We start from the raw sequence: 22,606 nt of genomic DNA on the forward strand, positions 1-22,606 counted from the left end.
GTTCTCACCCACCACCACACCACGTCCCCCACTGGTGCCCGGTCGTGCCTGAGATTCCTCTTGGGTCTGCACCATCTCCTAAACCTCAACAGCATCAAGTGCGTCATCCACTGCAAAAACATGAAAGACAAAAAATGGAAACAGGCATTAGCACCATAGCACATAAATAGGCCTGATAAGCTACAGAACCAGTACATGATTTACACATGTCCCACATGACTATAACCCTCCCATGCATGCACTGTCAATGAGTTGGAAGGGGAGGCAAAAGGCAGACACTGATGACACCAAGATGGAAGAGCAACACATTTGCTGAATGCTGGGTAGCACTGCCATCACACATTGGCCTGTGAGTGGCATGTCCAATACACATACATGACACATGCCATCACACAGATGGCATGTACCATAGCCATGGTACATTCCACAAGTACATCCATATGTCAGTGAATGAGTACTGTCAGCCATCCATGTGAGATGGATATGATGAGATGAAAAATGCTACATAGTGTGACAAAATACACATGTGCCACACACTGCAACACACCCAGTGTACAAAAATACAGTGATTGCTAGTCGATGTACACATCAATGGTTGTGCACTTCAACATGACAGGAAACAACTCTCATGTTCCACATTCAAACAGGCCCCAAAAATGTACGTGATCAGGCCAATACTCAATCAGCCTGAATGGTCAAATCATTCACCTAACAAGGTAACACATGTGGGCCAATGTGGGGTTCATCAATGACAGAAGCATGTCACAAATGTGACAATAGGGCTGAGGAATGCGTAGCAAAAGTGGGAGAATTGAAACAATCAGCCTGAACGAACACTGAAAAATACAAACAATGTTGTTGCAAGATGCCACTTCAAGGGCAACTGCCGTAATGTTGCGCTAAATTACTACTGTGGACAGAAGGGATACTGTCACACCCAAACACAAGGCCGCTGAATGTTTTGGATGAAGCACATGGGTGACCCATACCACTTAGGCACACACACCCTCACCTGGCACTCAGTCAGAACCCGTCACCCAAACAACATACACATGCATAACACACACATGCATGGGCACTCACCGGACAATGCATCATAATCAGGTAGTTCTCCCACACCTTGGATCTGTTCCTCTGTGACAAAGGCCCCAGCAACAGACTCATCTTCAGTGAATTTGTTGTCCTCTTGTGGAAACCCACCGCCAGTCACCAGAGTAGCGGTATGATTTGAGGCCAGCTTGTTCTTTGCTCTGCGTTTCAGGTCATTCCACCGCTTGTAGCAATCATCAGCTGCGCACCTCACAAATCCAAGGGCACTAATGCGGTCGGCGATGGTCTGCCAGTGTGCCCTACGTTGACCAAGTGTGGTCTTGCACCCTGCAGTCACCAACATTTCGCGGCTATGTGCCGACACATAGGACACAAGTGCATCAAGTTCCGCCTCATTAAAGCAAGGCTTCCTTGAGGTACCGAGTGTGTAGTCGTGTCTGGGGTCTCAGCCTGTCGTTCCAGAGCACCCTTCTTCCTCTTCTTTAAAGGTGGAGCGGAGCCAGAGTGGATTACGCCGCTCTGGTCAGTAGGGGCAGAATCACCGGTGGACTGGGTAGTAGGAGTGTGGGAATGCACAATGACCATAGGTCTTGATGCAGGCATTGGTTGCAGGATAATGTTGGCAGGGGGAACATCAGTTTGATGGACCTGGACTGACACTGTCCTGGCTGGGAGAGTCAGAGCTGGGGCGGATGGAGCTGCAGCTGCCCCTGCAGCCTCCCCACCCTGCATACTTGGGGCAGCAGATGACATAGCTGCCCAGATCCACGTGGCTTAGTGACAACAACTTGCACCGCCACACGTGGCCTAGACTTGCTGACCTGGAAGTCAGCCTGGGAGTCATCCTGTGCCAGGTCAGATGCCACAATGGGCTGGTCCAACAGGGGCTGAGCTGGGATGGTGTCAGCCACGTTTCCCTCAACCATGGGGGGGGCATGGGTGTCCCTGATTGTTCCTCCACACATGGGGGTATAGGGGCACCCTGCAAATCCCAGCCATGTCCCCTACTGTGCCCACCATGCCCACCTTTTGAAGGTCGGCCACCTTTGCCTCCCTTACCACTTGGTCGCCTCCTAACCATGGCACTGATGTTGATGTGCATTTGGGAGTTGCAGTAAACTATTGTCCTGGGCAATTGGGGGTCAAAGGGGTAGGATACTAGATGGAATTCATACCCTAGTGCTCTAAAAAGGCTGTCTGTGACCCCTGGGGGAAGATGACGGGTCATGCAACGCACAGGCAGCCCAAAATCAAAAATTAACGTGCACGCAACCCCTCGTATACCACGTGCATGAAAAAATGAACCCGAACTACGTTGTGGCACCCAGAAACACATAAATAAGCGTATCCGTAATACACGCAGCCTACAATGACCTCTGAAGGGGAACGCGACACACGGGGCAAGCACAGTTGCTAAATACGTGCAGAACTCACCATCTGCCTGGAAAAAGAACATGAAAAATACACGCGTGTGCGCGTTGGCAACACCCCCGCCAAAAGAAGAATTGTATGCTGTCTGAAGAGACAGGACAAAAGGAGAAGTGAACTCTGTTTGAGGAAACAGGCCCAACAAAAAATCAGAAAAGAGCTGTCAGAGGTAACAGGGAGTACGAACTAGACACGCCGGAAGTAATCGCGTGTGAACCAACAAGAAGTACAGATTTCACCCACTCGCTCTGCACGAAAAGCACGTACAAGGAAATGGCGTCCTACACGTAGCTTTTAAACCGGCCCACACATACACGTCAGATACGCATGTACGCCGGCCCTTTCCTCCAATTACACGCGATGACACTCAGACGTGCAGTTTTTCCACGTGTGCTCTGTCATCACGTGCTATGAGGGAAACGGGCGCGCGTAATGTAACGTACGCGCTTACGCGCTAAGGGCCTTTGGTCCAATGAAATCATGTGCGTGTGCTGACGTGCTTACGCGCTAAAGCCCTTTCCTTGAATTACACGCTGACGTGCAATTTTTTCACGTGCCAAATCACTCCGTATCAAGCTGGGCAAGCGAAAACACACGGAAGACCGCGCTACTGCCCAGAAGGCTGAATTACTGCCCCCCAGAGCCCTGAGCATGCTCCCACCTGCCATCTGCTGCTGCCTGACTGCCTGCTGCCCACATGCCCTGCCATTTGCTGCCTGCACGTCAGCCAGGGGTGTAGTTGCTGTAACCACCCCTGCTGGAACCGAACACTCCCGATTGGGATTCCATCGCTCCACAGCCCAGCCCCAGGACCCAGTTGCCCACCCACTCCTGCCTCTGGGGTTGCCATGTCCAGCACAACACCATCTGGTAGCACTGGCAACCCCCAGCCAGAGAGGCAGAGGGCCACCAGCTTCACTGCCACCAAAGTTGGTGTCCTGGTGGAGCTAGTGCTGGGGCAGTATGATGCCCTCTTTAGAAGTTTGCGCGCCGACAATGAAGGACGGACCAGGATCTGGATGGACATCATGACTGCCATTAAAGCGGAGGGGGTGGCAGTCCGCGGCTTACATCATGTCAAGAAGTGCTGGGAGAACTTCAGGTCCAGGACCCTCAACAAGGCCTGGCGCCTCGCTTAGGCAGCAGATGCCAAGGGGCGCCGGGGCCAGCTATTGAACCATCAAATGAGGGTCCTGGAACGCATATGCCCAGCGCTTTACGTCCAGATCCTTGAGAGGTATACCCGTCTGGAGTCGAGCGGTAAGTGTACATGCATGTTGATAGTACTCTGTGCGTGTCGTGGTGTGCCAGTAGTGTGCAGGTTGCACATGTGTTTATGTAGGGCCATGTAGGGATGTGTATGGACATGGGCATGAGGCTGCCACATGTGAGTCCTCTCAGTTGTGAGACACATTGATGGTATATGTGTTGGTAAGCATGCTGGGCACATGCAGGTGTGGGAGCACACATGTTTGAATTTCTGTGTATGTACATTGGCATGGTTGTGGCATGGATGGTGGTTCACAATGCATGTATCTGCACTGTGTACATGTGCATGTATGTGTATCTGACAAGTGTGCAACTGTGATGCAACATGGATGCACGTGACACTGATATGTAGATGGATGAATGGCAGATGTGACATGTATGGTGATCTCATCACTGCAACAGTTGGAGGAGATGTAGACATGCATGTAAGTGTGGTGGCGTGTGTGCTTGTCTAGTGCACTCCTTGTGTTTCATGTGATGTCAGGCTCACCTTTGGCTGTTCATGCTGTTATATGTATACGGATGGTGCTGCCTGGTGCAATATTGCTGTTGAAATGTTCATGTGTGTGAGTTAAAATGACATGTGTGTCGTGGAGTGTGATGCCGTGTCTGTAGTTAAACAATGCCACTCATGTGCAAGTGTCATGTGTGTATCAGTCTATTGTACAGTGCCCTGATGCCTGTGTTTTATCTCTCCCTGTCTGCAGCGTCAACTGTAGAAGAGGGCGGAGAGGGTTTTGTGGAGCACAGCGGCAGGGATCAACCCGCCAGCCGGAGACGCAAGACCCAGCTCCCCTCCCAGGTTGTCATCTTGTCGGGGAGTGAGGAGTCTGGTGCCGCGTCCCAGGCCGCAGCTGCCGAGGGAAGGTCCAAGAGGCGGAGGTCGGAGTTGGACTCCTCGGCAGCAGAAGGGGCAGCTGAGACCCCACAGGGTCCGACGGAGGAAGATGGCACGGAGTCATCCAGGTTGGTGGGGGGTTTGGTGGAGGAGGAGGCCGTGCAAGGGACAGACAGAGGGTCTGGAGGTGGGGATTCCACCGCGTAGATGCCTGTGTGTAATCCTGTCCCTGATCTTGTAACTGCATCATCCCGCACCAGCAGGAATGCCTACGTCCAGACCCGTTTTCAGGGAGGGGATCCGCTTACAACAACTGGCCTTCCTCTCCCTGTGGACGTGGCTATCCGGGACCGGGTTGAACCTGTCCTGGGTGGGGTGGCGTTGCATCAAGGGGCCATGCGAGGTGACCTGCAGTCTTTTCATGAGGAGACTGCAAGTCATCTCGAATGGCTCGTTGACCGCGTTGACCTACTGGGACAGCTCATCAGGGCCGGATTCCTCCGTTTGCTGGACCTTGTTCTGACCCCCTCCTCAACTGAACCCCCTATGTGCCAGTCGTTCTCCATGCCATCTTCCCACCCATGTATCACCTGGGTACCCTGTGGAGCTGCCTCTGACCCTGCGGCCAGGCTGGTGGAGGACCCATCCCTGCCACAGTTGGGAGTCGGACGTCCAGCAGGGGTGGCCACATAAACAACTGCACCCCAGCCAGAGGAGGATGTGCAGGCAGCAAGAGCCAGGGCACAGGCAGAGGCACAGCAGCAGCAGCAACAAGGTGGGAGCCATGATGGCTCTGGGCCTTCGTCATCAGAGGGGCAGGCATCGGCCAGAGGGTAGGAGGACCCAGGACTGGAAGTGTCTTCCGTGTGGCAGTGGTTAGGCCATGCTATAAATGCGGAGCGGCAGCGGGCAGAAGAGGCACGTCTCACGATGGTCAGGGCGGATAACTCCATGCGGAGGGCCCTGAGGCGGGCCGAGTGCCTCGAGGCAATTCGCAGGGAGTTGGAGGAGAACATGTCGTCGTCCCTGCGAACCCTCGGTGCCATGGAAGAGGACCGCCTCCAGGACATTGAGCAGGAGTTTGATGATGCCCTGGCCCGGGACATCCAAAAGTGAGCCGTCGGACTAGCCCGCTGCCATTGTAAATAGTTTTTAGAGTTAGGTTTCCTTTTTGTTTTCCTTTTATTTGTGGTCAATGGACAATGCCACACACATTTGTATATAGTTATATTGTTAGGTAGTTTCTTAGGTAGGTTTCATTTGTTTAGTTGGGCTCATGGACCCTTTACATCGTTGGACAATGGATTGATTTATTTTTGCACATGGATTAATGAATTTTTATTTTGGACAATGATTTGTATATAGTTACATTGTGGATTCATTTTGATTTTTTTTCTTCATTATGGACATGGAGTAATGTTTTTTTTTTTCAAGACAATGTATTGTAAATTGTTGGACTATGGATTGATTTCGCATTTTTATTTGTCATTATGAACATGAAACAATGGATATCTTTTTTTAACCTTTTTTTGGATTTGCGTTGGTGGAGGGAGAGTTTGGACTGTTTTTCTTTCAAATTTTTTTGCATTGCTTATCATTTTCATTCACTCATCTTTTTCACATGCTTTTCATTTCATGTTTGATATTTTGGTATGCTTTCATTTCATTTATTTATTTATGTACATAATACATTTTCATATTTTAGTTCCATGTGTGGGATTTGCTCTTTGGGTTGATGCATGTGAAATTGTGGGTTTACACAAGCAATGCCAACCAGTGTATGTGTGTGATGGACATGTGTTGATGTACATAGTTGAGTTTTGGTTTGTGTCTTGAGATAGGCATGTCAGTTTGGGGTGGTTTGGGACGTCATTGCGTCTCAAGAATGGGGTGGCGTGATGTGGTATTTTTTGGTGTAGAAGTGGGCCATGACTGTGCATCTTTATTTCGTGTAGGGGGGGACATGAGTGGGACATGAGTGGGGGCCTGCTGGCAGGTGCCCCTGACTGCTGGGGGGTGCGGGTGCAGGGGGACATGAGTGGGACATGAGTGGGGGCCTGCTGGCAAGTGCCCTGCACTGCTGGGGGGTGGGGGTGGAGGGGGACATAGTGGGACATGAGTGGGGGCCTGCTGGCAGGTGCCCCTGACTGCTGGGGGGTGGGGGTGCAAAGGGACATGAGTGGGGGCCTGCTGGCAGGTGCCCCTGACTGCTGGGGCTGGGGGGGTGCAGGGGGACATGAATGGGGGCCTGCTGGCAGGTGCCCCTGACTGCTGGTCGGTGGGGGTGCAAAGGGACATGAGTGGGGGCCTGCTGGCAGGTGCCCCTGGCTGCTGGGGGGTGGGGGTGCAGGGGGACATGAGTGGGGGCCTGCTGGCAGGTGCCCCTGACTGCAAGGGGGGTGGGGGTGCAGGGGGACATGAGTGGGTGATCAGTAGTGCAAGCTGACATGTGGCTTGGCTGGGGGGCAGGCCCATGGTAGATGGGCTGCCTGTGGACATGACCAGGGGTGCAGGGTAGTCCCCTGTGGTGTGGGCTGCCTGCACGGGCCGTGGAGGGTATAGAGGGAACACCTGGGAGGACCCACACTGCCAATTCACATGTAGGGCTCTCTGCGCACCCCCGAAATTCAGTACACCACTCTGACAGCAAAATCGCATGTGAAACTTCCCGCGCACCCCAGGAATACACGTACCCTGCTCAAATCGTGTGTGAAACTTCCCACGCACCCCAGTTATACACGTACTCTGCTCGCACAGGGCCAATCGCGTGAGGAACTTCCCGCAAACCAGAGTAATACACGTACCCCACTCGCACAGGCCTTTTCACGTGTGAAACTTCACGCGAACCCCAGTAATACACGTACCCCACTCGCACCGTCCCTTTCGCGTGTGAAACTTCACGCGGACCCCAGTAATACACGTACCCCACTCGCACAGGCCCTTTCGCGTGTGAAACTTCCCGCAAACCCCAGTAATACACGTACCCTACTCGCACAGGCCCTTTCGCGTGTGAAACTTCCCACGAACCCCAGTAATACACTTACCCCACTCGCACAGGCCCTTTTGCGTATGAAACTTTGCGCGAACCCCAGTAATACACGTACCCCACTCGCACAGGCCCTTTCACGTGTGAAACTCCATGCGAACCCGAGTAATACCCGTACCCCACTCGCACAGGCCCTTTCGCGTGTGAAACTTCACGCGAACCCCAGTAATACACATACCCCACTCGCACAGGCCCTTTCGCATGTGAAACTTCCAGCGAACCCCAGTAATACACGTACCCCACTCGCATAGGCCCAATCGCATGTGAAACTTCTCGCGAACCCCAGTTATACACGTACCCCACTCGCACAGGCCCTTTCCCGTGTGAAACTTCACGCGAACCCCAGTAATACACGTACCCCACTCGCACAGGCCGTTTCGCGTGTGAAACTTCCGCGAACCCCAGTTATACACGTACCACACTCGCACAGGGCCAATCGCATGTGAAACTTCCCGCAAACCCCAGTTATACACGTACCCCACTCGCACAGGATCTTTCGCATGTGAAACTTCCCGCGAACCCCCTAATACACGTACCCTGCTCCAATCGCATGTGAAACTTCCAGCTAACCCCAGTTAGTGGGAAGGGACATGACCAGGGGTGCAGGGTAGTCCCCTGTGGTGTGGGCTGCCTGCAGGGGCCGTGGAGGGTATAGAGGGAACACCTGGGAGGACCCACACTGCCAATTCACGTGTAGGGCTCTCCGCGCACCCCCGAAATTCAGTACACCACTCTGACAGCCAAATCGCATGTGAAACTTCCCACGCACCCAGGAATACACGTACCCTGCTCAAATCCTGTGTGAAACTTCCCACGCACCCCAGTTATACACGTACCCTGCTCGCACAGGGCCAATCGCATGTGGAGCTTCCCGCGAACCCCAGTAATACACGTACCCCACTCGCACAGGCCCTTTCGCGTGTGAAACTTCCCGTGAACCCCAGTAATACATGTACCCCACTCGCACAGGCCCTTTCGCGTGTGAAACTTCACGCGAACCCCAGTAATACACGTACCCCACTCGCACCGTCCCTTTCGCGTGTGAAACTTCACGCGGACCCCAGTAATACACGTACCCCACTCGCACAGGCACTTTCGCGTGTGAAACTTCCCGCGAACCCCAGTAATACACGTACCCCACTCACACAGGCCCTTTCGCGTGTGAAACTTCCCACAAACCCCAGTAATACACGTACCCCACTCGCACAGGCCCTTTTGCGTATGAAACTTTGCGCGAACCCCAGTAATACACGTACCCCACTCGCACAGGCCCTTTCGTGTGTGAAACTTCATGCGGACCCGAGTAATACACGTACCCCACTCGCACAGGCCCTTTTGCGTGTGAAACTTCACGCGAACCCCAGTAATACACGTACCCCACTCGCACAGGCCCAATCGCGTGTGAAACTTCCCACGAACCCCAGTTATACACGTACCCCACTCGCACAGGCCCTTTCCCGTGTGAAACTTCACGCGAACCCCAGTAATACACGTACCCCACTCGCACAGGCTGTTTCGCATGTGAAACTTCCGCGAACCCCAGTTATACACGTACCACACTCGCACAGGGCCAATCGCATGTGAAACTTCCTGCAAACCCCAGTTATACACGTACCCCACTCGCACAGGATCTTTCGCATGTGAAACTTCCCGCGAACCCCCTAATACACGTACCCTGCTCCAATCGCATGTGAAACTTCCCGCGAACCCCAGTTATACACATACCCCACTCGCACAGGCCCTTTTGCGTGTGAAACTTCCCGCGCACCCCCGAAATACACGTACCTGGATCCAATCGCGTGTGAGACTTCCCCCCAACCCCCGTAATACACGTACCCTGCTCCAATCGCGTGTGAAACTTCCCGCGAACCCCAGTTATACACGTACCCCGCTCGCACAGAGCCTATCGCGTGTGAAACTTCACGCGAACCCCAGTAATACATTTTCCCCGATTGCCGTTTGCTGTTTGGCAGCCCTGTAAACTGGTCCAGGGTTAGCACAGCCCTTTGCGCTGGATTGGGGATTTTGATGGCTTTTCCTTACGCAAGGGCGTTCTTGGGGGCGTAACTGGCGCTGCTGCAGGGTCACTGCGCCACTCTGCGCCACGGCTGGTTTTGGAGGCTAAAATCCATGAATACGCTGTGCACGGAAATCGATTTTAGCGCACGCGGCTGGCGCAGACATTCGCACGCGCACAATGTGCGCAAGCCGCGTGCGCCACTTGTGCCTGAAATTCTATGAATTACCCCCTAAATCTTTTTACTTCATTCCCAATTATCCAAACAGTAAAATTGGTGCCAAATTAATCTGCTCCACTTTTTTGCACCAGTGCAAAGCTTTGATAATCTGGCCCCTGATGTTCCGAACAGTGATTCCCATGATCCCTCCCCATTTACTATGCATACTAGGGCTTATGGGAGATGTAGTTCAAAACATCTGGAGAGCCAAATGTTGCAGACCCCTGTTCTAATCTTTGATAATGTTCTTGGACATTAAGGTGAATGTAACATTCATATTATGAATGAAATATATACTTTAATTGATCATTAGATCATTAGAGACATGGACCCAGTGTGAGTGTGAGAGAGAGAGGGAGAGAGAGAGAGACAGCAAGGCAGAGAGATGGTGTTAGAGGCACATGGGGACGAGATAGATCTGTATATCTACTCTGGTTTAAACCAGTTGACAACAAATGGTGAATTAATACATGAAAATCAAGTAATGTTATAGTACGTAATATATTGATGTAATCAATTGATAGAGCAAATGCATGCTGTAACTAATTACTTCCCGTTTAGTCAACTGGATTACACGATTACGCAGAGAATAAAGAACAAACACCATGTGTTATGAAAATAGCTGAACATGGACATCATAGAGTTTTTCGATATCCCACGCTTTAATCGAACAATGCTGGCATGCATCATATGTCAACCCCGTGTTATATGTGGTAATCACAGCATGGACTACACTTCAGAACATCACAGCTCATAAAAAGCATGCCTTCCCAATGCATCTGGGACTGTATCTTAGCATCTTCCCACCACATGTGGCAAAACGTCAACATAAACAGTTTCTTGAGACATTCCGGTCTTCACAAGAAATGTAAATGTCTTTAAATGGATTGAGACTAGATTATTTCTGAACTGTTGTGCTTATTTTTTTTTTTAACAAAGATGAGTGGCAGCCAGATGAATCAGATTTCGAGATTGTAGAAATTGAGGAAACTATTGTGTTGAATTGTATATCTCCAACACCGTCCGCACGCAGAGCGTAATCTTAATGCTGAGATGTGTAGACTAGGAATGAGCGTGATTTGTAATCCACCACACACGGCTCATCACATTTGAGGTGCTGTTTGTTTCTAAGTGATGGAAACATATTGTATATTTTGATTAGTCAGGAGTGTCTAGTGGGTTTTACTGTGTGGCCTAGATTTGCCTTTACTGTTCTGCATCTCTTCTATTTTATTGGCCTGTCAAAGAGCAGGTCAGTTTTTATGACTTTAGTAAAACTCGTCCAAGTGTGGAAGATGTTTAAAGAGTGATGCCAAGCCTGGGTTTGAAGTCTTAGATCAAAGCTGGAGTTCGGATCCTAATGCAGAACTGGGAACATTATGGAATGAAACAGGAACATTTCTGGGAGTGTGGCCTCCATCGTGTGTGACTAGGGGTGATGCCATCTTCATTTTAGTTTCTTCTCAGGAATAATAAAAACCTGGCGTGCCACTCTTTCAGTGGCAGCTGTTACAATGATCCTCCTGGTACGACACATGTAAAACACACAAAGGTACTTCTAGTTGCTCTTGGAAGCAGACACACACAGGACTCCTTTATTTTATATCAGTGAAAATAGTACACTTATAATTAGGTGGACAGTTTTAAGCTCTATAAGGCGCCAGACCTACTAGAGTACAGTACATATTCAGCACAGTATCATAAGATGAGATGTTTCACCCTGTTCTAATTGGACTATGATGTTTGTGTTGCAGGTATTTGAAAACGTAGACTTCGATTTTGGGTCTTTCTGCTTCTGGAGTGTGGAGGTGGTCATGTTATGTGCTTAGTTTTGCTGATGGCATTCTCATGACATCAATTTTCTCAGAAATATAAGACATACGGTATCAATGACAGTTTGGAATTGAATTCCCCTGGCCTTCTCCATGGGAAGAAGTAGCTAGGTTGTAAAACAAATAAATAAACAAATACATAAATAAATAAAAAATAAATAAATAATTCGTAGGAGCATGTTGATGCAACCCAATGATTTAGTTTGTACAATTACCCATCATTCATTTTTAATACAAATGTCCAATTATTAAACTAAAGAAAAAAAAAACTGAAATAGTCAGAAAACTAAATGGAAGCAGAATAAATACATTACGGTAGCAGAAACCAACACAAGACAGATGGGTTAGAAGTAGGTGTGGAATCTTAGCCTTCCAACCACATTTGCTAAAATCCCACGCCTCAGAGTTCTCAAAAATTCAGAGGAGACACATATTCCACTCCTTACAGCTTGAGCCAAATCCAGATATGTAAACAAAAGCATTTCTCACAGTTGGAACTAACTTATTAGATTGCTTTCTTGAAAATATGATGCCTTCTATCTATGCATCACAAACACACAGAAATTAACGGGTCTCCTACATCCCCAAATAGTTCTCCCTCTTGGAGTGGAGAACTATATATATATATATATATATATATATATATATATATATATATATATATATATATATATATATATATATATATATATATATATATATATATATATATATATATATTACATGGACGCGGTAGTGTCCATGTAGTTATGGTTAAGTTGGTGTTTCCATAGGAAGAGCATTTTTTGGGTGGCTTATAACTTCGCTCCCTCTAGACGAATCCTCACCAAACTTTGCAAAAAAAGTATATGGCCCACTCTGAATTGCAAAGTTTGGTGAAGATTCGTCCAGGAGGGGAAAAGTTATAGGGGGGTCCCAAAACTTGTGTTTTTTCCTATAGACATAATGGGGAAAAACTTTGCGCATGCCACAGGCCAAACCGCTGGACGGATTTACACCAAATTTGCGGCAGGAGCGGGGACTTGGTCCCGAAGGCGTGCTTTTGCAAATTTGGTGTAAATCCGTCCAGTAGTTTTTTATAAAATGACCAAAACATAAGGCAAACAAATTAGTGATATCTGTGTTCGCTCCGCGGACAGCACCCCGATTGGCCCATGGCCTTGCGTCATGTCCGTGGACATGCAACGTGTTCGCTGATTGGACGGCGAGGGGCGTGGAGCGCGTCAGATTTTTTGTGGCGCCCGCCATCTTGTATTCGCCGTCGACCGCGTACAGCGCTGTGAAACGTGGATAGAAAATTGTATTTAGTGCCGTGTGTTGGTGTGTAAGAGTGTTTGGGGAGGGTGGGGGAGTATGAGATAGGTTCAATGTTTTGTTTTTTTATGTGCTAGACATTTTTGTTGCGTTCGATTTGTCCGCGGAGAACACGGCTGTTCTGACATTTTGTAAATAAACTAAATGGTGGGGTGTTTAGAGGACAGAGTAGGTGTAATTTTTGTTCGCAAGGAAGGTAAAAATGAGCTATGAACACTTGCGGTGTACTTAATTGTTCGTAAATACACAAACTGGGGGTGTCCTCAGGACGCTGTCCGTATTGTAATCTGTCTAGTTGAATGTGTTCTCAGAACACTCGCGGTGTCCCAAAATGGTTGCAATTACACAAAATGGGGGTGTTCTGAGAACGTTGTTTGTATTGTTCGTTGTCAGGGTGAAAGTGTTTTAAGACCACTCATTTTGTCCGCTAATAGTACAATTTCCTATGGGCGTCAACTGACTTTTTGTCCACTAAAGAAATGATAAATCCGGCTGGTGTGCGCCGACATTATGTGATAATCCTATGACTGGCGCTATTGACCTGGCTGACTTGCTTTTGCGACACTAAATCATATCTCCCGCCCCTAAGCCTGATGTTATGAAAGCATTCATATTCCCCGCCTCTCTCCATGAAGTTACAGGGTGCGTCATCAAACGCGCCCAGTCGTCTCCAGTCCTAAGTGACTTTACACAGAACCCGGAAGACAACACATATTATGTCACAACACAGCTCGCCACAATTCGGAATATGAAACAGTGATTTAAAAGCAAACAGCAAGATTGTAAATTTTGTAAAGTACATTTATTTGACATCAAATGTTTAGAGAATATTCAGCAATTTGCATTTGTCTTTGTTGTCGATCCGCAAAAGTTCATGTTGAGGCACGCGATGTTCCTTTGCGGTACAGAGGGTGTTAGATCAGCTTACAACTCAGTGCGCCACAATTCGGAATATGAAACTGTGGTTTAAAAGTAAACAGCAGGATTGTACATTTGGTAAAGTACATTTATTTCACATGAAATGTTTAGTGAATATTCAGCGATTTGCTATTGTCTCTGCTGTCGATCAGCAAAAGTTTATTTTGAGCCACACGTTGTTCCTTTGCGGTAGATAGGCTGTTGGTTTATGATAAAAGCAGTAAATGGTCGCTCTGATAATCGGAAGGTTGTCCAACAACGAGCCATTAGACCACCCTATTGGTTGGTATGTTGTTTGTAGCCGGTGGTACTGCGTAAGGGCATATTGGTCCTTGGCGATTGTCCCATAAAATGGTGAGGGTCATGAAGTTGCATATTTGGACCTGCACCTGGCAGTTGAAGACCCCATCCGCTGGAGTCTGTAAATCGTGACATAGGCAAAAAGGGGCCACATACCTGTTTTAAAAAACATAAATCAGTCTCACCAGCCGATCTTCATTGAAAATCATCATTTTATTTATTAGGGTGTGAAACTATTTGCTATCGAAGATAGTGCAACGGAGTATGTTAATAATAAATTAATAATATTTTCCCATTCATATAGCGCTAAGAACCGTGAGGTATCTAAGCGGTGCTTATTATTAACCACGGTGTGTGGTGCTCATTTATCGACCACGGAAGGATGAAAGGCTGAGTTTGGCCTTGCCGGGATTCTAACTTGTATTAGCAAGCTGTGCACGGATGTCAAAGCGAGTGTTGTACTCGCTGTGCCACTTGACAGGCTACAGTGAAGTGGCACAGCGAGTAGAGCGCTTGACCGCCTATAGACCGGTTAAATTATTTCTATTAACCCACCCTGTGTCGTCTGCAGTCCCAAAATACGACTCCGCGTGTGCGAACGATCTTTCGCATAGTGATATAATATATAAAAGTGGTTTCGTTTCAGAAATGTCATCCTTATCTTCTCTTACGTTTTAGCAACACTCCTTCAAGAGAAGTCTTTCATCACAATCTCTGTCTGTCAAGGTCAAAACACAATACAACCTTATAGTCCGCTTCGTGAGCCTCTCCGGGGCCCGAGAAAAAAATGGAAGCAGCTGACCTTCACTGTGAACGAGCATAAATTCTTACTTTGCAACATTCTGTGTAAAGCCATCTGTGAGAAGTTGGTTTTTGCACGCCATGTTTGGATATTTTTTGCTTGATATTAAAAAAAGTTTGTTTAAGGGACGTTATGGTTCTAAGTACAGCCGAAAGACCCCTGAAAATCGCAAGTTATGGTAAGCTATGAAAAATAACTCGCTCCACCACCGTGCACTGCTAAGACTAACACCCAGGACATCAAAGATGACATTGCAAATGTCATTGATGAAATCACTGATGACATCACATGTGTATGTACTTTTCATGGAATGTGTGTACTAGGGATTTTTATTATAATGTTGCGAAAAAAGTGTCAAGGATATTGCAATAAATATCATACCGTTATTAGTGCTTTGAACGATGCATTGATATAAATAGCATTGTATTATGGGATTCTATCTAGTATATTGAGCTAATAATGGAGAAACATAGCATTGTGTGCAGAGTACAAGATGAAAGTATAATATTTGTAATGTTAATATGTTGAATAATGAAATGATAATTGTCCTGAAATGTTCGAAAATTCACAAAATGGGGTGTTCTGAGGACGTTATTCGTATTGTGTGATTGCTTAGCTGTATGCAATGAGGGAATGGCACAGAGAGTAAAGTGGACGCCGTCCTCGGACACCGTGGCTGTTCGTGGACAGGGCGTGCTACATCCAGGTTTTTCCAGGAAATCCAACATGGAAAGAAGACTGTACGGATCAGCCAATCAGATGTCGAGGTTGTGGATTTGTGTTGAAAGAGACTGTGTGTGGTGAAGATAGAGAAAGTCAGGGTGTTGCTGCTTGGAGATATGTTTGTGTATGGTTTACAACAGTACGCTCAATGCAGGCATGTTGCAAAGAACATTGATGTGAAAGGAGTGGAGGTGGTGTGGAGCACTGTGCCTGATTGCAATGTACAGGGAATTGTACAAGTTTGTGAGGATATGGCCACGATAAACAGTCCGCATATGGTAGTTTTGCACTATGGTGCTTTCCATTTGGGCAACGTCAGTGCCCCTACTTTGTTGGCTGATTTGGAACGCTTGGTTCAAGCCGTAATGAAGATCCTTCCAATTGCGAAAGTAATTTTTTCTGGATTACTACCTAGGGCAATATGGGACAATAGTTCAGTTTTCTGTCCTCAGCAAAACATTGCTAGGTGTGTCATCAACCGAGGCATGTGTGCCTTCATGCTTAGAGCTGGTATGTTCTTCTGTAACAATGAAAATATTGATGCCAGTAATGCTGTTAATTTTAAAGAAGATGGCAATTCTTTATCTTTTACGGGAAATGCCTTTCTATTTTGGAATGTAAGGGTTGCTTTGGAGAAGGTTATGTGAAGATTTTAGGAGTAAAGTAAGAAAAAAAAAACAAGAAAAAAAATACAAAATAACAGGTGTCTGTCAAGCATCTGTAAAAAAACCAAAAAAAAACGGCTCTTTTCAGAGCCAACTTCAAAGGGGAAATGGGGCACACTATTTAAATTTACATTCACCACGCTCAGATTTTCGATATGTCCCCGGACATGGCGGTAGTCCGCGGACATGAAAATCACTATGAGGGGGTTAGTATGTTCTATGTTACATGTATATGAAGTCAGGGATATTATGGTTAAGTTGTGCTTCTAAAAACCTATGAAATTCAGTAAAAAAACTTTGTTAAAGGGACGTTATGGTTCAAAGTAAAACCGAAAAACCCCTGAAATTCGGCAGTTATGGTAAGATAAGCAACCATAACTCCCGCCACCATGCACTGCTAACACTAACACCCAGGACATCAAAGATGACATCACAAATGTCATTGATGACATCACTGATGACATCACATGGCTGGCTCTCCCTTTTTATCCTTTACTGACATATCGAAGCCACATAGTTTTCTTCAGTAACAGTCAGGAAGTAAAAATTGAAAAGGTACTATATTTGTAGACTTAGGGTCAAGTCACATCATATGAAACATATACATAGCGGAAGACACAAGCTTGAAAGAGAGCAATCCTTTCTGTGCATGAAGATAATCATTTGGGTTATCAGCACTTTCTCATAGTTTTATTTTTAGTAATCTACCTTCCCTGTATATGCTCATATTTGTATACATTATACTCACTCTCCTTTCCTTTGGGTGCAGTCACATCATGTGATACACATACATATGGTAAGTAGCAGCTTTGAAACAGAGCAATAGTTTCTCTGCATAAAGACAATCAGTTAGGTTATGAACTCTTTCTGCTACTACTTCTGCTTTTTTGTTTACTTCACTGTCCCTGTATATACTCATATTTGTATGTGTTGTTGTCTCTTTGTGTTTTGTCTGTAATAATTATGTATTAAGTGGGTTTTATTATCTACTTATTACATGTTTCACAGATCACAAAACTCTAATAAGAAAGCAGTTATCATTTCAGTATTCAACATGGCAAGATTATGAATATGGCACCTTCATCATGTATACTGCACACACTGCCTATGTTTCTGCATGAGTAGCTTAGTATACTGGATAGAACTTCATAATAGAATGCTATTTATATCAATGCATTGTTTAATGCAATAATTAGCTCATGATATTTATCCTAATGATCCTTGACAGTTTTTGGTCAGCATTATAAGAATCCCTTGTACAGAGTTTTTATGAAGAAAAGTAAATGCACATGTGATGTCATCAGTGATGTCATCAATGACATTTGTGATGTCATCTTTGATGTCCTGGCTGTTAGTGGTAGCAGTGCACGGTGGCGCGAGTTATGGTTGCTTATGTTACCAATACTGCAGAATTTCAGGGGTTTTTTGGTTTTACTTTGAACCATAACGTCCCTTTAACAAAGTTTTTTCACTGAATTTCATAGGTTTTTAGTAGCGCAACTTAACCATAACGTCCCTTTAACAACGTTTTTTTACTGAATTTCATAGGTTTTTAGTAGCGCAACGTAACCATAACGTCCCTTTAACAAAGTTTTTTCACTGAATATATATATATATATATATATATATATATATATATATATATATATATATATATATATATATCCAATAAAAGAAGCGCGTGCTGATACAGTAATCATGCTATTGAGAAACGCAGGACAGTACTGATATTATGACTGTGCGTTAGCATTTTTCAAGATTCAGGCCTATCAGCCTTCTAAACAACTGGTATTCTTATCAGGACATCGATCTATGTGAATGGCTGTTAGTAAAACAGAACAACATGCAAAATGTAATGCAACCAAAGTGCCAAACTAGAGCAAGCAACCTTCTGTGTTAATTATATTGCCAGTGTGTGGCTCCTGTTGTATGTCCAGGCACAGTGTGTTGCCAGAAATACATTATCTGTAGATGATTCAACAAACCCGCTAAGGGTAATCTTAAAATATCAACAGTTTATAATGCTACTTGAACAAACTGTCCTCAAGGCAAATGCTCCCCAAAGAACACTGACAATGTATTATGGAGCAGGAATTAGTGGCTCCATGCTTAGTGTTAAATTGGCTTCTCATTGAAAGTTGAGATGTACTTGGGGGCGGCAACAGCCAAACTGGGATAGAGTAGAGAAAGAGCAAATTGGAGCCTGTGTAAGTTCATGGACTGCAGGCTGACAATGCTCATGTCCTTCCTATTCGGTGCTGCTTCTGTCCAGTTGGCATTCATTAAGTCCAAAACCCCAGAACGCCTTTTAGTTTCATTGAACAAGGGAGCAGCATGCAGGATTAGAAAAACATAATGGCGCCAAGGAGTTACTTACCATGGCCTCTTATCTATGATCGGGTGAGTATGAGGGAGATGTTTACCCTTGTACATTCAACCTCCCCAAGATCTGTCCTGCACATGACTTCAATGACTGAGGACATGTATCCTCTGCTTTAGGCCTTCTGAGAATGAGTCTTCTTACTGTCAGGGCTCAACTTTGTTACAACACACCCAAACAAGACTGTCAACGTGTAATGGTTCTCTGTGTAACTTGCAATGGCAACTGGGGTTGTAACCGTCACTCGGCTGGATTACACTTCGGCTGGTGTTGAGTACAGCTATCCCTGTATCTTGCTGAATATGGAGTCTGCAATGGAAATTCATCCGCTGACAGTTACATACATTTGGAAATGCACTTGGATAGGTTTGCGGAACCCCGCGCTCAACCCCTAAGAGATTTTCTTTCCCCTGTGCATAGGATTGGCTTTAGAGGGCGGCGCTTACATAGTATTCTTTAAAACTTTCGATAGACAATAAGAAGTGGTCAGGAATTCTGTTTATAATGATGGCTTTTTTCAATTCTTCTTACTCGCCCAGCCTTGTGCAGTGCTAGGTAACACAACATTTCCTATCAGAGATTTAAATAATCACCAGCAGCAGTTGAGGAGAGGTAGGTAACGAAATCAAGTGTGCATTTTATACACCATCGGCATGTGATGGGGCAAGATTAAATGTTTGCATGTGTGTTGTGAGTGTGATACGTGTATATGAAAGGGGAAATTAGTAGAACATGTTTTTGTTTGTGTGCAAGAGAATGTGTGTGTATGTGTGTGGGCATGGAAGAGTGGACACCATGCAAGTGTGTGAGAAAGAGTGTGAGTGTGTTAGGGTAGCCGCAGCCAACCATTCTGCCCTGAAGCTGACACAAAAGAAGGGCAGTTGCCTCCGTACTGGTAGCAACTAGCAATGCCTTAGACCTTGAGCACAACGTTGCATCGTTGATCTCCAAATTGGAAGAATTTATATTTGTCGGGATCAGTGGGGCAGAATGCCCTTCCTGTCCCTGATCTGTGCAAGCATGTCTCCTGCCACTTATATCCATTTCTTCAAAGCAGTCTCAGGTCGTTTGTCCACAGAGCACCTTTCAAAGTCCTTCTACTTTCTGGATAGTTTTCATACTCAAGCCAGTCTTGTGGGCCCTGTTTTACTGTTGGTCAGTTCACGACACCTGGGATAAAGCTAGGATGTTCACTGAAACCTCTGTTTCTTCTTTATGTGACATAGTGTAGTTGTTTAAATCACAGTTAGCATGCTTTTAGTAGGCTGGTTTGAGTTTCTCTTTAAATTCCAGGCCTGGAGCCTGGGAGCTTCTGGGGAAGTGTGGGTAGGGTCGTGCCACTCTCCCGGGCGGGGTTAAATAGAAGTCCCTCTAAAATGAACTTATCAGCCTTGATCTGATCGAGGACCTGGAGTGGGGGGCTGCCGATCTGACCATTTGTCTAGGGTGGCAAAATTCCTTGCACCAGCCCTGTTCACAGCAAGGCAAGGTTCAATGTCACAGAATGGGTGTAGCTAGTACCACAGAAGTGCATGTTCCCTCATTCAGAACGTATATAGCACGGCCTCTGTGGGCAGACATGACTCCTTCAGAGCATGTGCAACATGGGCCACAGCAGGGCAAGCTTCCCTTACATGAAACAGGTGCAGCATTGGCCACAGCAGGGCAAGCTTAATTCTCAGAAAATGTGGAAAGCATGGGCTCAGTAGGTCAAGTCTCATTCCTATATAATGGGAACACCCACTGTGACTGCTGCGCAAGATTCATTTTCACAGAACGGGAAACACATGGACTTCAGCAAGGCATGCTTCACTCACACAGAATATGTACAGCGTGAGCTCCACTCACAGAGGGTCTGGATTCAGGCAAAGGAAGTGTTTTGTTATGTTTGTTATTTGGCATCTATATAGCACTTTATATATCATTGGTATGACCTCAAAGCGCTTGACGGGTTGTCAAGAAAGTAGGGTATCATAGGGTGCTTGGGTGCACTCATTATGTGCGCAGCTGATGCGATTGCCTGATGGTAGCTGCATCCTAGCATTAGGTGTGGTGGTATTGAGATCAGTTGAGAATGTGCAGTCTGGAGGTTGGTCTCCGAGACTGGATTCTGGCTGTGTTAGGCCTGTGTAGGACACCAATGTGTGCATCTATGTTGACTTTTCGTGGGGTATAACTGCTTTCTAGCAGGATGTTGAGATGTTCATGGAGTATTGTTCGTATGTGAGCAGCTAGGCCGAAATTGTTCGAGGGATGTAGCTGCGCTCTATTGTGTGTTGGTGTAGAGTAGAGAGCGAGCATAGTGATAGGAGAGGTGAGTGTCTGGAGTGGAGGTTTTATTCTCACGAGCCCACTGTTCCGGATTTCATTTACACGTTTTGTCATTGCTGCATTCAGAGTGACCTTATTAGTGACTTAATAGTCGCTTTCAGTGGTTTCATTGCTCGGTATCTCCTTGAACATTTTTCTGCAGGTTGAAAGGTCTCAGCAGCCTTAGATGGTCTTAATCGGCATTATGGAAAAAGACAGGTTTTTAGAGCTTTGCTGAAGGCCATGTAGTCTTGGGTGTGTTGAATGTGTGGGGGGAGTGAGTTACACAGAGTTTGTGCCAAGGTTGAGAAGCCGGATCCTCCAATCCTGGCAGAACTGGAGGTTGGAATCACTAGTAAGAGGGCAGTGCTTGATTTTAGGGTGTGTGATGGGAGATAGGGTTTTATCTTCTCTTGTAGGTATGTTTGGCCGGTCTTGTTCACAACTCGGTGGGTAATGCATAGGGTTTTGAATGTGGCCCTTCGTCTGACACGGAGCAGGGGAGGGAGTGGAGAGCGGTGGAGATGTGGTCTCTGTGTCCCAGGGTGAGAAGGAGTTTGCGGCAGCGTTTTAGGCTCTTTGGAGTTTGTTAAGTTGGTATGCTGGTGCTCCCATGTATAAGGAGTTGGCATAGTACAGTCTCGACATAACGATAGATATAACAGTGGTGAATCTGTTGTGATAGGTGAGGTAAGGAAAAATGTTTCTAAGGAGATTGAGGTGGTAGTGACAGGATTTTGATACATTGATCTGACGGGAGAGGGTTAGGCCTGAGTCCATAGTACAGCCAAGATTTTTGACTATTTTGGAAAGAAGGAAGGAAGGGGGGCAAGAGAGGGCGCCCATGAGTGCGTTTGCGGGAGAAGGGCATTATTGCTGCACACCATGATTTCAGTTTTATCAGGAGGTGGTTACTAGTCATCCATCGGTCAATATCACTGAGACATGCTTCAAAGTCAGCTTTCACCCACTCATCCTTGTACTCCTGCACAGCAAAATCCAATTAGTCACAATGAGAGGCAGGTCCAACGGTTTATAGAGACCAAGAACAAGCAACAGAGTTCATCAACCAAGGAAACAAGAATGAAGTGTTCGAACACTGAAAACCCCTGGGATGCGTGTGTAACAGTTGATCATTCACACAGGGAAGCTAACCCAGATTTGTATTTCACAAGGAGAAGCCATCCTGTCACTGTTGACGTTTTGCTTTTCCTTTTTCTAGTTTGGTCCAAATCTGTGCAAATCTTAATAAACATTCTCCTAAATTAAAGAGCAGACATATCCCCCACATTGCTTGTTCTGGAGCTTGCAACAAGAAGGGAGAACATGCACAGACAAAAGGCAGACATCATCACACCGAAGAGGCATGGGCAAAGATCAGGACCATGAAGTGCATATGTGTACTTTAAAATCAGGACAAGGGGGGCAGGCACAGAGGAGGCAAGGTAAATCTAGAGGCCACATTTTGCCAGTGTGTAAAGTGAAGGTGGGTCA

At 46.5% G+C, this 22,606-nt stretch overlaps 1 protein-coding gene and 1 long non-coding RNA gene across 5 annotated transcripts in view; one reads left to right on the forward strand and one right to left on the reverse strand.

Annotated features, from left to right (window-relative positions):
* The window catches only part of ADAMTS19 (ADAM metallopeptidase with thrombospondin type 1 motif 19), a 2,156,963-nt gene that overhangs the window by 1,944,999 nt on the left and 189,358 nt on the right, over window positions 1–22,606 (forward strand). The window lies entirely within an intron of this gene.
* Window positions 1–22,606, reverse strand: part of LOC138510148 (uncharacterized) — a 198,000-nt gene that overhangs the window by 58,255 nt on the left and 117,139 nt on the right. The gene's annotated exons all lie outside the window — the stretch shown is intronic.

This window comes from Ambystoma mexicanum, chromosome 6p, assembly GCF_040938575.1.
Source record: "Ambystoma mexicanum isolate Mex_15411 chromosome 6p, UKY_AmexF1_1, whole genome shotgun sequence".
NCBI classification, from domain to species: Eukaryota; Metazoa; Chordata; class Amphibia; order Caudata; family Ambystomatidae; genus Ambystoma; species Ambystoma mexicanum.